The sequence below is a fragment of the Pristiophorus japonicus genome, chromosome 23, assembly GCF_044704955.1.
Source record: "Pristiophorus japonicus isolate sPriJap1 chromosome 23, sPriJap1.hap1, whole genome shotgun sequence".
Lineage (NCBI taxonomy): Eukaryota > Metazoa > Chordata > Chondrichthyes > Pristiophoridae > Pristiophorus > Pristiophorus japonicus.
Genome location: NC_091999.1, coordinates 46,176,886 through 46,192,289, shown reverse-complemented (window position 1 = coordinate 46,192,289; position 15,404 = coordinate 46,176,886). Strand labels below are relative to the sequence as shown.

Below are 15,404 nucleotides of genomic sequence, written 5' to 3'. Positions count from 1 at the left end.
AGGCTGTGTCACTGCCACACACAGATACCGTTTCCTTGTTTCACATCTCCATGCAAACATCATCTCTTCACACATCCCCTTGCTACACAATTGCAGCAGACATGATCAAGGACGTGAGGCTTATTAAAATACATATTTCATTAAAGCAAAGGTTACACTGGGAGAAATGTTCAGTTATTTTCCATTACGGGCAAAATTCCGGACAAACCAGCAGCACATTGGCACCTGAACAGTGTCTCATCGGCCTACAGGCTTTTATTAAATAGATTTTCTGCCTGGATATAAACTTAAACCAGCATTGCAGGCGTGATGCTCTATTCACACATTGAAAGTGAGAGAGATGCTGTGGGGCACACGCTAAGTCTAGCAGCTGAAAGTGCTTGACAGACTGGGTTTTGTGTTTAGTGATCCCGGGCGTGTTACCAATACCAGCAAAGATGAAGCCCATGGAATAAAAGGGACAGTGGATACTGTCTCACTGTGAGCGAGTCAGAATGAGAAGCTTGAACAACAGCCGAATTTTCACAAATGGAGACCTCACCAGACCAAAGGACATTGGTGGTGTTTATTGGGCTGTTTCTGTCACTGGGCTACACGAGACTATTTGTGACAGAAGGAAAGCGGGTCACAGGAAACAACCAGTTTACCGGCCTGCCCAGGGCCCACTTTAAACCCCCACCTTCTCTCTCTCACTATTGATGGACACTGCTGCAGTAATTCTGACCTTTCCTCTCTTGTCCCTCCTACACCCCTAATACACGGCCCGACACAATCTCCCTCCCACTACATCCTCACTGTGCTGGAATTCACACCAGTCTCCCCATCTGCTCCTTGTTCTCTCCCTGGATCCTGAAACTACAGAACTTACTGATCCCTCCTGAAGTCTTCAGGCTCTAAAACTGAAGCTTGATGGCCCTCAGTCCTCACTCCTTGATTTACGTCCCCTTCTCTCCTCCTCTTTCCCCCTTGGTTGTGATCCACACTCTGGGCCTTGGGCCTTCCCCGGGGATTCTCAGTATGAACAGGGGGATGTGTGTTGAGACAGGATGTCCCAGCTCTCCACCTTTAAAGGGACAAGGAGAGGACCAGCTGGGCTGAATGGCCCGGCTTGATGACATCACTGCAGTGCCTAGCAACCACCCTCACTGAGCCCTGCTCATTATGGGCTGGGTTGAGCTCAATGCTGTTACAGGAAGGGAAACAGGAGCAGGATTCGAGCCATGTGGAGCCCAGGATTAATGGGGAGAGGTACAGGATCAATTTATACCTTATTGAGCGAGAAATGTCAGTGTCCCTGGCACTCCCTGTCCCTCAGTATCTGTGTCGGGGAGCGACCGATAGGTTCACTCTGTATCTGACCCGTGCTGTGCCCGACTGGAATATATTTGATGCTGATATGGGCTGATCAGCTCGATGAGCACAACATTTAACCCAAAGATGATCAGATAAACCCATCAGCTTCTCCCCTGGACACAGGTCCTGAAGGAGAGGGAGTGTCTCTATTAATTTGGCTGGTGTCCTTGATCAAATTTAAACACCTCATCTCTTTTTAAAAATTTGTTCATGGGATGTGGGTGTCACCTCTCACCTCTCATTCTTCCAAACGCTGGAGAATATCGGCCTGGTCTACTCAATCTCTGATAGGACAATCCCCCCATCCCAGGAATCAGTCTGATGAATCTTCATTGCACTCCCTCTACAGCAAGTTTAACTTTCTTTAAAAGCACCTGAAGGTAACAATGATGTAATTTACTGTGTTCTGTAAGCAAGTGCCATTTTGTTTTATTTTCTCTGTTCTATATTGTGTTTAGTTAATAAAATATTGGTCCGAATTAAATTGGAGTTATTAAAATTAACTAAGCTATGTTTTATTCAAGGTCAATAATGATAGCTTTACGAATAATTTCTGCTGTTTTAACGGATTTTTAATTCCGAAGGAAGTTTTCAAGTTCCAAACTTAAATAAAAGAACCAAGTGTTGATTTAAAACAAACTTCTGTTTGTTCACTTGAGTAGTAACGAATTCAGTGTTCTGTTTATAATCAATTTACAAGTGGAGTATAGTCACAGATGGAGCACGTGTAACCAGGCACGGGTATCTCCACGCTAACGAACAAAGGAAAAAGCTTACATTTATAGACTGTTTTCTTATCAAACTGGAGCCGGCTTTGCCTAATATGGTAGTCTCTGGCTACTGCATAATCCAGAGACACAAGTTTACATCAGCAACACATTTCGAAGCATTGTGGCCTGGTACGGTGATCATGAACCACTAGTACTGGACTTTCCTTATCCAAACATATTTCTAATCCATTCTGTTATGAATAGCGTAGCTTGGTTGGTCGCAAAACACCAGCTGTTGCTAAGTGAAATCTGTCTCTCTCTCCCTAATAATAAAAACCACATTTTTCCCTCTATCGAATGAATGAAACATAAACCCCTTTCAGAAGCTGAATTAACCAGGGTCCACATGTCAACCTGTCCCACAGGTTTTTTTATGGGTTACCTTACCTGTTGACAAAGTTTTTTATATCCTTCTTTGTCTTTACTAATCCTGGTTTTCTCTCAGCGTCCTTCCCTTTCCTTATATTTTCAATGTCCCTTATTGACTTCCTTACAGCATAATGCAATGACCAGAATCACTGAAGCTATTATCCCTGCTATCACCAATCCCAGCTGGAACAATTTAACTGGATGCTACTTTCCAGCATTCCTGATTCACAAGTCTCGGGATTGCCTGTTCTGTCTCTCTCTTCCTCTATATGATTTGCACTGTGTGTTTCTGGGATGTCCTAATTCGCTGAATTATGAGCTTTAAAGCCATAAACAGGGAGAATATAGCGTCCTGTATGTGGAATGACTCGAATGGCTTCATCCTCCAGAGGCAGTCTCATCTGCAGATAAGTTGCGTTATGATGATGTACCAGAACCAGCGTTTAGCACCGATACATGTGTTCCTCGGTGGAATCAAGCTAAAGTGATGTTCCAGTCTGGGGCATCGGGTTGAACCCACAGTCAAATACGTGACTGTAGTAGTCACACAATACTGTCCTTTTCCTTTATACACGGTATTAGTTTGGCCTACGCCCCATTTATTTATTTCAATCTGCATTCTGGAGATTCTTTGTCGAGGGCGAACTCACAAGCTGGAACATCTACAAACCCATGTTGTCCCTTGCAGAGTACAACACTGCATATCTGGTGCTATCCAAGTTCCTCCCTTCTTAATCAGATATCTTGGCTATTCCTCATACTGTTCATGGATCGGACCGAGCTCAGTCTTCCACCCTTGCAAACGATTCTACCCTATACACCGTCCATGGTTTCGTTTCATTTCCATTTTTCCTCAGCAAAGGCAAGACCAGTCCCACTTGTCTAATATCTTCACTTCTTTCTCCTTCCCGAGGGTATAAAAATCCCAATTCCTATTGGCTGCATCACATCAAAGTCTATGACTTGGTTCCCCGAAACCATTTTCTCAGTTGTTCTTCATGAATAAACAAAGGGATTTGATTACTCTCTCTCTTGTCCAGTTCCTTCTGTACCACATTCATCATAAATGTCACAGAGGCTACGCATGATACCTCCAGTAAGCCACATCGTGTTCCATTCACTTTCTATATCTATTCTGTTTACTCCTGCTAACCTTGCTGTGTCTCTTATTCTGAGCTATCCTGTCAGCTCTCACTTTCCTTGCGATTTAAACTAATTCTCCTTGTGTTCCCCATCTTTCTCATCCCTTGGTTCCTGTTTTTTATTCTTTACTAACACATCCTTTATTAATTCTATTCCCATTTTGTCTATTAATTGTGAATATCTCCCTTCACATAATCTAGTTGATAGATTCAAGCTCATGTTTAAAACTTTTGATTTCAATTGACAATTTAAAAACACACATTGTTATATAATACATTTCATGATTCAGTTACTTCTAGTCCATTAAATGTGGGTTATTTTACTGGATGGGACAGGTCGAGTTCTTTTTGTGAGGTGGGATGTCATTTTATTTTGTCCCACATATGGTGATCACTATCAGCATTTGTACTTGGCAAACGAATAGTTAACATTACTGATCAACATATGACATTTCTTACTTTAAAACAACCTGCCGTCATTACCTTTTAAGTTTGTATTGAAGTATTTTATAATGGTCTTGAATTACTTATTGTCCTGGAGTGATACTAACTCTTTAAGTGAACACTATTAATTTAGTGTTTGGGGTCAGGATGTGTCCCAATCCACCTGGTTCAGGGGAGACTTCCTGGTCTCCCAATCTTCCCAAGGAGCACGCTTTAGGGTTCTTTCTCCATTACCACCAAAATTATGCTTTTGAGGGTCTATACCTCGGTTTATCACGGATTCCAAAACTAACCCATTTGAGGTCGTCTGCTTCCTCCTGGAGATCGCCTCTCACTTGGATCCATGTTTTGTTATGGAGCATGTGAGGTCTGGCCTCCTTATCTCCCACCTTCAGCTTGTAGCTGATCTGTACACAGCCATGGCCACCTTGTCCAGACACAGACAGGCTGACTTTTTTTGTTTTTAGCCTCTCTACAAGTTTTCTTTGTTCAGTACTTAGTGGAGGCTTGAAACTGATGACCATTCTAGCTGTAAGGAAATCCTAATTTGATCAGCATTCTCGCTCCTGTTAATTCTAATGCCTCTGACAGGTAGCAGGGTGTTTAACTCCATCCTCATTATTTCAAAGTCGGTTTCTCTATGGAGAATGTTTCACGACCTTGACGGTTTAAAAAGTTCTCTCACTCTCCTGAGCCACATTAGCCATTTCATGTTGTGCTGTTGTCGATAACTGAGCATGCCTGAGACTCGTTCACACACACGCAGCGGTATCCCAGTATCATGCCACATGTGACATCTGATCCAAGCCATTTGAGATGATCTTATCAAAAGATCGTGGGGTGTCTGAAGATCTTTGCTCATCTCCCTCTGCACGGTTCCGATGTCTCGGGTATTGGCCAGGCGATCAAATTCAGTTTTCTTATTGTTCAGTGTAGGCAATGACACAAACATCTCAGAGAAATCTTAGCAATTTCCGACTCTTCCCTGACTTTAACAAGAATTTACATGAACACCAGATTGTACCCAGGTGATTTATGACAATTCTCCCAGGAACAATGAGTTAAGAAACATTTCTATTTGGATGTGTAACTTTCCTGTTTTCCTCTTATATCCTCACTCATTTCCTCTCATTACATTTTATACAGTATTGACCATTTCATTCATGAGCACGGAGGATCTTTACTGTCTATTACAATATTATCCTACTGTCTTTAAACATCGATCAAACATTCCCACTTGCTCCAAGTTTTGACCCAGTTTCTTTGTTTAATTTTATTTTACCGAACCTCTCCTTAGACCTTTTGTTCTTCAAAGTATGCCAGAGAGCAATTCAGTCGACAAGAGGAAGGATGTGAGTTACCTTTAGCATAACAGTCGCCCCCAAAAACTTATTTCTGAATACATAGTTTGGACAGAACCAAAGAGACGGGACTTTTTAAAAAAAAACTTAATTATCTCAATTTTGAGCTAAATTTTCCTTCCCATGTGTTTGACCAGCGATGCTTAGCAATATATATATATATATATATAAAATCAGTTTTAATTTCACAAACAAATTATGCCCAGACTTTGTCATTTTACAAAGAAGACTAAAGTAACAATTGCGTTTGGATGCAAGTCATTTATCTTCCCCTTCGAGCAGTGTGACTTGGACAATAGGATTACATCGGATATACAGCACAGAAACAGGCCATTCGGGCCAACCAGTCCATGCCGGCGTTTATGCTCCACTCGAGCCTCCTCCCTTCTTTCCTCATCTAACTATATCCACATAACCCTCTATTCCCTTCTCCCTCATATACTTGTCTAGCCTCCCCTTAAATGCATTGATACTATTCGCTTCAACCACTCCCTGTGGCAGTGAGTTCCACATTCTCACCACTCTCTGGGTAGAGATTTCTTCTGAATTCCCTATTTGATTTCTTGGTGACTATCTTATGTTGATGGCCTCTAATTATGCTGGTCCCCACAAGTGGAAACACTGTATCTAATCTGTCAAAACCTTTCATAATTTTAAAGACATTAGGTCACCCCTCAGCCTTCTTTTTTCAAGGGAAGAGAGACCTGGCCTGTCCATCCTTTCCCGATAGGTATACGATCGCCTTTCTGGTATCATCCTTATAAATCTTCTCTGCACCCTCTCCAGTGCCTCCATATCCTTTTTGTAATATGGTGACCAGAATTGCACACACAAAGTCTAACCAAGGTTCGATACAAGTTTAGCATAACTTCATCACTTTTCCATTCTATAACAATTCAATTCTATAACAATCGATCCCAATAATTTAACTCAATACTTTAAATTCTTAATTCCAACTTTGTCAGCATGCTGCGACATTCGATGTCTGCAGATAACTGGAGATAATTTTGTTTTAACTGCTGGATCTTTTGCTATGCCATCAACCTCTTATCCAACTGGAACTGGCATTGCCTGATATGGTCGTCTTTTGCTACGGCATAGTCCAGAGACTCAAGTCTGCATTTTCTTCCAACATACATCAACAACGTTAGAAGCACGTAAAACACTGGTCTTCCTGTGGCAATCGCAAACCACTAGTCTCTGAATTTTTCTTATTCTAACAGAATGTTTAGATTAGAAATATTCTATGATGAAAATATCCACGGCCAGTTGGTTGGAAACACCAACTGCTGCTCAGTGAAATCTCTCTCTAATGATAACAACCACATTTTCACCGATATGGAATGAACTAAACATGAACACCTTTTAGAAGCTGAATTAACCGAGTTCCCGATGCCAACACCCCTCTCATCTTCCATTCACTTCAATTGAAAGGAAAAAAACAGATTGCATCGGTTGGGATTTGAAAGATATTTACAACAGATGCTAGATATTCTTAGAGTAAGCATTGATCTATATTCTGTCTACTCGAGGAGTTTGATAACAGACTTTCTCCTGTGAATGCAGAGCTGGAATATTGGGCCGGGATGTATTTACTTGTTCATCTTGTTGACTCGAAAATGTTGCCAATGATTTGACGTGACCTGTATTTTCTTAAATACATTTCCTGAGTGGATTCAAATTTAAATTGAACCCAGGTTTGCAGGCGTGATGCTCCATTCACACATCGAAGGTGAGAGAGATGCTGTGGGGCACACGCTAAGTCCAGTATCTGAAAGTGATTCACAGACTGGGTTTTGTGTTCAGTGATCCCAGGCATGTTACCGACACCTTCCCACAATACCAAGGCTAGGAGAGGCACTCTGGAACGTAAGGGGAACTGGCACTTGTCCACGAGAGTAACCAAAGGTATGAGAACTGAAATAATCCAGAGTTAGAAAGGAGAAAAGGCCCCAAAATGGTGGAGTCAGTAACAGGACATCAATTAGTCTCCTCTTATCTTGGAACATTAAATGTCGACACACTCTGTTATTGAAACATCACAATATTATATTCCAGCCCAGTTATAGGGGTTATCATCAGAAACAAACTTCAACTGTCAGAATGGACACGATTCAGTCGGGATGTGATAAACAGCAGCAATGATAGCAGAATCCAACTACTGCAGTCACTTGTGAACTCGCTGGTGTGTCAGCAGGTTGGATGACCGAGCGAATCGCTTCCCACATTCAGAACAGGTGAACGGCCTCTCCCCAGTGTGAACTCGCTGGTGCGTCAGCAGGTCGGATGACTGAGTGAATCCTTTCCCACACTCCGAGCAGGTGAACGGCCACTCCCCGGTGCGAACTCGCTGGTGTGCCAGCAGGTGGGATGACACAGTGAATCGCTTCCCACACTCAGAGCAGGTGAATGGCCTCTCCCCAGTGTGAACTCGCTGGTGTGTCAGCAGGTTGGATGACTGAGTGAATCGCTTCCCACACACGGAGCAGGTGAACGGCCTCTCCCCAGTGTGACTGTGTTGATGAATTTTCAGCTTAGACGGGTAGCTGAATCCCTTCCCACTGTCCCCACATTTCCACGGTTTCTCCGTGGTGCAGGTGTGTATCCGTCTCTCCAGGTTGGATGATCAGTTGAAGCCTCCTCCACACACAACACGTTTACAGTTTCTCCCCACTGTGAATGGTGCGATGGTTTTTCAGGCTGTGTAACTGGTTAAAGCTCTTTCCACAATCAGTGCACTGAAACACTCTCACTCGGGTGTGTGGGTCTCTGCTTTCACAGTCACACTGATGTTTGTAATCTTTCCCCACAGACAGAATAAACAAACATTTCTCCTTCCACATTCAAAGGCCGATGATATTCAAGTCCTGATGAATCGAATTACTCTATCAGATCTTGATTTGACGTTTAGTTTGAGTTTCCCTCCTTCAAATCCTCCCCTTCTCACACCCTGCAAAAGGAGTTTACAAAAGTCATCACTGTAAGTACAGGATCGAAATTCAGAAGAGACAATTCTAGTTTCTATGGAACATTCTTTCCTTCTGCTGTGTGGTTTTAAGTATTGACTTAATAAAAATAATAAAGAGGGAGAAGATAGACTGAGAGTAAACTGGCAAGAAATATAAATATATTCAGAGCTTCTACAGATATATAAAAAGGAAGAGATAGCTAAAATAAACGTTGGTCCCTTAGAGGATGAGACGGGAAATTAATAATGAGAAACAGGGAAATGGCAGAGACTTTAAACAAATATTTTGTGTGGTCTTCACGGTGGAAGACACTAAAAGCATCCCAATAATAATAGATATTCAAGGGGTCACAGGGAGCGAGGAACTTAAAACAATCACTATCACTGGAGAAAAAGTACTGGACAAACTATTGGGACTAAAGGTGGACGTCCCCTGGACCTGATGGCCTGCATCCTGGGGTCTTAAAAGAAGTGGCTGCAGAGAAAGTGGATGGATTGGTTGTAATCTCCCAAAATTCCCTGCATTCTGGCAAGGTCCCAGTGGATTGGAAAAACTCAAATGCAACACCCCTATTCAACAAGGGAGGGAGGGAGAGAGAAAGCAGGAAACTATAGAGCAGTTAGCCTAACATCTATCATTGGGAAAATGCTGGAGGCCATTATTAAGGAAATAGTAGCAGGACATTATGAAAATCATAATAGTCAAGCAGAGACGGCATGGTTTTATGAAAGGGAAATCACGTTTGACAAACTTGCTGGAGTTCTTTGAGGATGTAACGAGCAGGGTGGATGAAGAGGAACCAGTAGCAGTTGTTTATTTACATTTCCAGAAGGCATTCGATAAGGTGCCAGATAAAAGGTTACTGCACAATATAAGAGCTCACAGGATTTGGGTAATATATTCGCATAGATGTAGGATTGGCTAACTAACAGAAAACAGAGATTCAGGATAAATGGGTCATTTTCAGGATGGCAAACAGGAACTAGTGGGGTGCCACAGGGATCAGTGCTAGGGCCTCAACTATTTACAATCTATATTAATGACTTGGATGAAGGGACGGAGTGCACTGCGGCCAAATATGCTGCTGATACAAAGATAGATGGTAAAAAAGTTATGAGGAGGACACAAAGAATCAGCAAAGGGTTACAGACAGTCTCAGTGAGTGGGCCAAAATTTGGCAGATGGAGTACAATGAGGGAAAATGTGAGGTTATGCACTTTGGTAGGAAGAATAAAAAAGCAAATTATTATTTAAATGGCGATTACAAAATGCTGCGGTACAGAGGGATCTGGGGGTCCTTGTGCATGAAACACAAAAAGTTAGCATGCAGGTACAGCAAGTAATCAGGAAGGCAAATGCAATGTTGGCCTTTATTGAAGGGGAATGGAGTATAAAAGTAGAGAAGTCTTGCTACAACTGTACAGGGTGTTCGTGAGACCACACCTGGAGTACTGCGTACAATTTTGGTCTCCTTATTTAAGGAGGGCTATACTTGCATTGGAGGCAGTTCAAAGAAGGTTCACGAGGTTGATTCCTGAGATGAAGGGGTTGTCTTATGAAGTAAGCTTGAGCAGGTAAGGCCTGTACTCATTGGAGTTTCGAAGAATAAGAGGTGATCTTATTGAAATGTGTAAGATTCTGAGTGGGCTTGACAGGGTAGAAGCAGAGAGGATGTTTGCCCTCGTGGGGGAATCTAGAACTAGGGTGCATAGTTTCAGAATAAGGGGTCGGCCATTTAAAACGGAGATGCGGAGGAATTTCTTCTCTGAGGGTGGTGAATCTTTGGAATTCTCTACCCCAGAGAGCTGTGGAGGCTGATTCAGTCAATATATTTAAAGGGGAGATAGACAGATTTTTGAATTATAGGGGAGTCAAGAGTTCTGCGGAGCAGGCAAAAAAGTGGAGTTGAGGTTCAAGATCAGATCAGCCATGATTTTATTGAATGACAGAGCATGCTCGAGGGATCAAATGGCCTACTCCTGCTCCTATTTCTTATTGTTAATCTGTGAACCTTGACCTGAACGTTCCAAAATGTTACTAATTTTGAGGAATAGAAAAAATATCTCAGCGTTGATAAATGCATCATCTAACATCTCAAACTGAGCTAACCTGCTCTAACTATGTCAGTATTTGTGTCAGCTGTGACTCAGTGGGTAACACACTTGCCTCTGGGTCACAAGGTTGTGGGTTCACGTCGCACTCCAGAGACATAAACACAAAACTCTCGGCTGATGCTCCAGTGCAGTGCTGAGGGACTGCTGTACTGTTGGAGGTGCTGTCTTTTGGATAAGATGTTAAACCGAGGCCCCGTCTGCTCCCTCAGGTGGATGTAAAAGGTCCCATTGCACTATTTCAGGCAGAACAGGGGAGTTATCCCCGATGTCCTGGCCAATATTTTCCCTTAACATCAGTAAAGCAGATTATTTGGTCATTATCACATTGTAAATTGGTTGCTGCGTTTCCTACATTATGATGGAGACTACACTTCAAAAAGAACTTAATTGACTGTAAAGTGCTTTGGGGCATCTGGTGGTGGTGAAAGGTGCAAAATAAATGCAAGTGTTTTTATTTTCTATGTGTCTTTTATTACTCCACCTTCTCCAATTGTGCCTCCTTTTGTCTGCTGTCAATTCCCCACCTACTCTTCCCCACCCAACTTTACAGTTCATTTCTTGTGTACATGGTCTCTCTCTCTCCTTTCCCTCACTCTATCACTCCCTATAAGCTGTCCATCTGCCATATCTCCCAGTTCTGATCAAATGCTCTCCCTGACCCATCACCATTTCTCCTTCCTTTATAGACAACAACAACTTTCATTTATATAGCGACTTTAAGAAAATAAGAGTTATGAGCAGGAGTAGGCCATACGGCCCCTCGAGCCTGCTCCACCATTCAATAACATCATGACTGATCATCAACCTCAACTCCACTTTCCCGCCCGATCTACATATCCCTTGATGCCACAAAACGCCAAAAATGTATCTATCTCAGCCTTGAAATAACACTGTAAAATGGCCCCTGGTGCTTCACAGGAGCATTATCAGATAGAATTTTACTCCGAGGGTCAAAGAGACACATTTTAAAGAGGGTTAAAAAGGAAAAGAGTGGCTCAAGTAAATGTTGGTCCCCTGGAGGATGAGACTGGGGAATTAATAATGGAGAACAGGGAAATGGCAGAGATGTTGAACAAATATTTTGTATCGGTCTTCACGGTAGACACTAAAAACATCCCAATAGTGGATAATCAGTAATGAAGTGGTACTAGGTAAAATAATGGGACTAAAGACGGACAAGTGTCCTGGACCTGATGCCTTACATCCTAGGGTCTTAAGAGAAATGGCTGCAGAGTGGATGCATTGTTTGTAATCTCCCAAAATACCCTGGATTCTGGGGCGGTTCTAACAGATTGGAAAACCACAAATGTAACGCCCCTATTTAAAAAAGGAGGAAAACAAAAAGCAGGAAACTATAGACCAGTTACCCTAACATCTGTCGTTGGGAAAATGTTGGAGTCCATTATTAAGGAAGCAGTAATGGGACATTTGGAAAAGCATGATTCAATCAAGCAGAGTCAGCATGGTTTTATGAAAGGGAAATCAGGTTTGACAAATTTGCTGGAGTGCTTTGAGGATGTAATGAGCAGGATGGATAAGGGGGAACCAGTGGATGTGGTGTATTTGGATTTCCAGAAGGCATTCTATAAGTTGCCACATAAGAGATTACTGCACAAGATAAAAGCTCACTGGGTTGGGGGTAATATATTAGCATGGATAGAGGATTGACTAACTAACAGAGTCAGGGTAAATGGGTCTTTTTCCAGTTGGCAAACAGTGATTAGTGGGGTGCCGCAGGGATCGGTGCTGCGTCCTCAACTATTTACAATCCATATTAATGATTTGGATGAAGGGACAGAGTGTAATGCAGCCAAGTTTGCTGATGATACAAAGATGGATGGGAAAGCAAATTGTGAGGAGGACACAAAAAATCTGCAAAGGCTCAGTGAGTGGGCAAAAATTTGGCAGATGGAGTATAATGTGGGAAACTGTGAAATTATCCACTTTTGGCTGAAATAATAGAAAAGCAAATTATAATTTAAATGAAGAAAAATTGCAAAGTGCTGTAGTACAGAGAGACCTGGGTGTCCTTGTGCCTGGAACACAAAAAGTTAGTATGTAGGTACAGCAAGTAATCAGGAAGGAAATGGAATGTTGGCCTTTATTGCAAGGGGGATAGAGTATTAAAGCAGAGAAGTCCTGCTACACTTATACAGGGTATTGGTGAGGCCACACCTGGAGCACTGCGTACAGTTTTAGTCTCCTTATTTAAGGAGGGATATACTTGCATTGGAGGCTGTCAGAGAAGGTTCACTAGGTTGATTCCGGATATGAGGAGGTTGTCTTATGAAGATAGGTTGAATAGGTTGGGCCTATACTCATTGGAGTTCAGAAGAATAAGAGGTGATTTTATTGAAACATACAAGCTAATGAGGGGGCTCAATGAGGTGGATTCAGAGAGGATATTTGTACTCATAGGTGAAACTAAAAGTAAAGGACATAGTCTTAGAATAAGGGGCTGCCTATTTAACACTGAGATGAGGAGAAATTTCTTCTTTCAGAGGGTTGTAAATCTGTGAAATTCTCTGCCCCAGAGAGCTGTAGAGGCTGGGTCACTGAATACATTTAAGGTGGAGATAGACAGATTTTTGAACGATAAGGGAGTAAAGGGTTATGGGGAGCGGGCAGGGAAGTGGAGCTGAGTCCATGATCAGATCAGCCATAATCTTATGGAATGGCGGATCAGGCTCGAGGGGCCAAATGGCCTACTCCTGCTCCTATTTCTTACGTTCTTAGGGTGTTCAAGGAGGAGGGAGGGAATTTTGGAGCTTAGGGCCTCGGCAGCTGAAGGCATGGCCACCAATGGTGGTGTGATTAAAACCAGGAATGTGCAGGAGGCCAGAAATCCTGGAGGCTTGTAGGGCTGGAGGAGGTGACAGAGATAGGGAGGGGTGAGGCCACAGAGGGATTTGAAAACAAGGATGAGAATTTTAAAATTGAGGCTTCATGCCCAGTCACCATTTCTCCTTCCTTTACAGACGCTCCCTGACCACTCTCCATTTCTCTTTCCTTTGCAGATGCTCCCTAACCACTCCCCATTTCTCCTTGCTTTACAGACGCTCCCTGACCACTCTCCATTTCTCCTTCCTTTACAGACGCTCCCTGACCACTCCCCATTTCTCCTTCCTTTACAGGCGCTCCCTGACCACTCTGCATTTCTCCTTCCTTTACAGACGCTCCCTGACCACTCCCCATTTCTCCTTCCTTTACAGACGCTCCCTGACCACTCTCCATTTCTCCTACCTTTACAGACGCTCCCTGACCACTCACCATTTCTGCTACATTTTTTGAAATATTTAAAGATTTTAATAAATCTTTGAAGGTCGCAGGACAGGTTAACAAAGCTGTTAATAAAGCGTAAAGGATCCTGGGCTTTATAAATCGTGGCACAGAGTACTAAAGCCTGGAAGTTATGCTAAAGCAATATAACACACTTGCTCGACCCCAGCTGGAAGATTGGGTCCAATTCTGGGCACACTTCAGGAAGGAAACAAAGGCTTTGGAGAGGGGTCAGAAGACATTTACTGGAATGGTGCCAGGGATGAGGAACTTCATTTATGTGGAGACTGGAGAAGCTGGGATTGTTCTCCTTGGGGCAGAGAAGGCTCAGACGAGATTTGATAGAGATGTTAAAAATCATGAAGATGAGATATAATAAATAGAGAAACTGTTTCTAACACTGATAACCAGAGGGCACAGATTTGAGGTGATTGGCAAAAAACAGAGGTCACATGAGGAAAACCATTTTCACACAAGGAGTTTTTATGATTTGGAAAGCACTGCCTGATGGAGCGGTGGAGACAGAGTCAATAGTAGCCTTCAAAAGTGAATTGGACAAAGACTTTAAGCAGAATGATATTGCTGGGATTTGGGGAAAGAGCGGGGGAAGCGGGATAACCGGATTGCTCCCCGAAAGTATCGGCACAGACTCGATGGGCCGAATGGCCCCCTTCTGTGCTGTAATATTCTGTGATTCTAGAATTCTTTACAGACGCTCCCTGCTCAGTCACCATTGCTCCTTCATTTACAGACGCTCCCTGGTCCATTACTATTTCTCGTTGATTTACAGACGCTCCCTGACAGTTTGAGGCAGACACAGCCCATGCACTGACCGCTCCTTCGGGCTGGAGCGGACCCAGGACCCGGCAGGCAGGGGGAGAATGTTCCCCGGATAATATCCCCCCCCACGGTGTGGGGAGAATGTTCCCCGGTTAATATCCCCCCCCCCGGTGTGGGGAGAATGTTCCCCGGTTTATATCACCCCCGCCCGGTGTGGGGAGAATGTTGCTCGGTTAATATCCCCCCCCCGGTGTGGGGAGAATGATCCCCAGTTTATATCCCTCCCCCCCCCCCGGTGTGGGGAGAATGTTCCCCGGTTTATATCCCTCCCCAGTGTGGGGAGAATGTTCCCCGGTTTATATCCCTCCCCTCCCCCGGTGTGGGGAGAATGTTCCCCGGTTAATATTCCCCCCCCCGGTGTGGGGAGAATGTTCCCCGGTTTATATCCCCCCCCCCGGTGTGGGGAGAATGTTCCCCGGTTTACATCCCCCGGTGTGGGGAGAATGTTCCCTGGTTTATATCCCCCCCCCGGTGTGGGGAGAATGTTCCCCGGTTTATATCACCCCCCCGGTGTGGGGTGAATGTTCCCCGGTTTATATCCCCCCTCCCCCCGGTGTGGGGAAAATGTTCCCCGGTTTATATCCCTCCCGCCGGTGTGGGGAGAATGTTCCCCGGGTTATATCCGCCCCCCCCCGGTGTGGGGAGAATATTCCCCGGTTAATATCCCTCCCCCCCCCGGTGTGGGGAGAATGTTCCCCGGTTAATATTCCCCCCCCCCCGGTGTGGGGAGAATGTTCCCCGGTTAATATTCCCCCCCCCCGGT

General features: G+C 43.8%; 1 pseudogene; it reads right to left on the bottom strand.

The window, feature by feature from the left end:
• LOC139235516 (zinc finger protein 420-like) overlaps positions 1-8,020 on the bottom strand; it is a 112,686-nt pseudogene extending 104,666 nt beyond the window's left edge.
• Between the last annotated feature and the right edge of the window lie 7,384 nt (positions 8,021-15,404).